The following is a 2722-nucleotide window of genomic DNA, read 5'->3' on the forward strand; positions in this document are numbered from 1 at the left end:
TATAATATGGGAAGATCAATAATGGAATTAGGCAACAAAATATTTTCAGGCTGAGTAAAGAGGTAGGGTATAGTGAAGGGAGAAGAGGGGATAGCCAAAGACTTAACAAGAGATCTATATCTTGAGGTCAAGAGGGGAAATATTCTTAACAAGGGTGGCAAATACCTCTGAGAGATCAAACAAAATAATAAATTAAGAATAGCTAGAAGATTATGAAATTAAGAAGTGCTTAGCTAAAATAAAAATCATTTTATTAATGAAGGCAGAAGTCATCTCTGCAGATTAGAAAATAAATAATAAGTAATAAAGCAAAGAAAATAAATGTCTGTTCTTTCAAGCACTTGGGCAGTAAAGTGAGTTATATAGAGCAAGGACTATGGTATGGGAGGAATACATGACCAAAAAAATATCTTTAAATAGAAAAGAATGAATATGTTTAATATCCTGAGAATAAAAGTTTGAAGTTCAAGAAAAAGGGGTCATCATTAATCAAGCAGGGTCCCAGATGGAGCAGGACTGAATGAAATCATTACTTTGGATGGAGCTGTCTTGTAGGTGAAGTGGGGCATCTTCTTTTGAGACACAAAAGAAAGAAGAAAGATTAAGTGTGAGGAAAAATAGTAGGTTGGTAGATAGGTAGATAGAGAGACAAGTTGGGATGTGGGAGGAAGGAAGTTGATAGAGGTTGTGTTTCACGGCCTTTTGATTCTGAGGGGATGAAGCAAGATAATTTGCTAGGATTGACAGAAACAGAGATGGGGTTGTAAAAATATAGTAAGGATTTATAATACAGGAAGGGATGCTAAAAAGAACAGCCTAGAGAGCAGTGAAAGGAATTCCAAGCTTTATTGGAATTGTTCAGTTGAAGCCAAATAGCACAGTTGCAGAAGCAAACATGTTAGTTGGGATTAGCAATACGAATTCTTCAGGAGGACAAAAAAAAGGAAGAAAGGGGAGATTAACCTTTATTTACATCTATATCTACTGATCAACTTTACACACATTACCTCATTTAATCATCACAAAATGTTCAGAGGTAGACATCATTTCCATTTTACTAAAGAATAACCTGAAGTTGAGAAATCATGGTGCCTTAGAGAAAGTCACAGTTCTAGAGGGCAGAAATAGGGCTTTAACTTGTATATGCCATGTTTTATGTTCAGTGCACTTTCAAAACAAATTATGCTAGGTAAGAATTAGGAATTATCTGAAACCATTAACCAGTGAGTCTAGACAGAGTGAAGCAAGCATATTAAACATAGACAAGGCTTTTGAAAAAATAGACTTGAGAAGGGTCAACAGAAAAGGTAATTAAGCATCATTGACTCATTGCTGTATTTAGAGCATAGCTAGATGGGATTTAAAAGAAGAAAAGGCAACAGCCATGGAATTGGGAGGTAGAGATTTGAAAGATGAAGAACATGCAAATGAAAGAATATCCTGATGTGAAATCCAAAAAGACCTTCCTTAATGCAAAGGTGGATTTTTGATGGATTTCACATGTCGAAGAACAATGACATTGGGATGTAGATTAAGTTAACCAGTTAACCATGTGCAAGCTGAATTGTCCTAATGATAGAAGGCTTTGTTTGGCAAAGAAGAGATAAACCTTTAAGGGTTTTTTTGTTTGTTTTTTTTACATCAGCAGGGTAATGTGCTGATGTCATAACAGGATGTGAGGGAGGCACCTCTCACACTAGAGCATGAGCACCCAATCATCACATTTATAAACTACAAAAAGATCTGAACCTCGTGATTAAGGTATCAGAAAGGTAAAGGTAAAATTCTTACTCTGCCACACTTAGAGTCTACCTTTAGAGATAATCTTTTTAAGTATTGAGAGACAAGAGTCTTAAGAATAGATGGAGATGAAAGATTTTATTTTATGGTTTGTTTTTAACCAGACTTTACTTTCAATCAAAGTTCTACTCCCAGTTAATCTTTTATTAAATCCACAAAATTACATTTTTTTTGTAATCTTTTCATAAGTTTTGTCTGAACCTGGAAACATTTTTTAGCATTAATAAGTGATTTATAAATCTCTTTAGTTCACTTGGGTAGTAATGATTAAAGCAGGGTGGCTTATGTCAGTGGAAAATTGGAAAATCTCCTTGCTCTGTTGTCTTGCTTCTTCCCATTTCTTTTGAAGTAGACAATAATGGAGTAGATTAATACTGCTCAATTTATAGTACTACGTTATTAACCAAAACTGCTTTTTTAAGTCTCCTATAATTATGTCTCAACAAACCATAGATAAATGGTTTTACTATAGAAGACTTATGCTAAGTCAAATTACTGGGAAGGAACAAAATCTCTGTGCTTTTAATTACAGCACTTTCCATTATTATTAGAAAAGAACATGCTTTCTCTAGTGGGTGCCAAGGATATGAAAAGCGTTTTCATTCTTACCTTAACAGAATCAGAAAAGGAGAACACTAAAACCAATCATGAAAGTTTATGAATGGGCCTCAACAAGGTTCCTCATGTAGAAGAATGAGCCCAGTGACTACACACAGGTCAGTCAGTTGCTTCCCTACTGTGCGCTACTCATTCAGGATCAGTACACATAACTCTGACATAGTGTGTTGTTGTTGTTGTTGTTTTAAATCATCATCATCTGTTAGTGACTTCTGGATGTCAGTTCCTGCCAGAAGGACTAATACCACCACTCGTAATCTAAAATGGGATATTACAAGTTTATTAGGCAAATATCATTTATAAT

General features: G+C 34.8%; 1 non-coding gene across 1 annotated transcript; it reads right to left on the reverse strand.

The window, feature by feature from the left end:
- Positions 1-1639: 1639 nt before the first annotated feature.
- LOC112296436 (small nucleolar RNA U13) lies at positions 1640-1743 on the reverse strand. Its single transcript, XR_002973893.2, has one exon. It is a non-coding gene; the product is annotated as a small nucleolar RNA U13 (small nucleolar RNA).
- Positions 1744-2722: the final 979 nt, after the last annotated feature.

This window comes from Desmodus rotundus, chromosome 4, assembly GCF_022682495.2.
Source record: "Desmodus rotundus isolate HL8 chromosome 4, HLdesRot8A.1, whole genome shotgun sequence".
NCBI classification, from domain to species: Eukaryota; Metazoa; Chordata; class Mammalia; order Chiroptera; family Phyllostomidae; genus Desmodus; species Desmodus rotundus.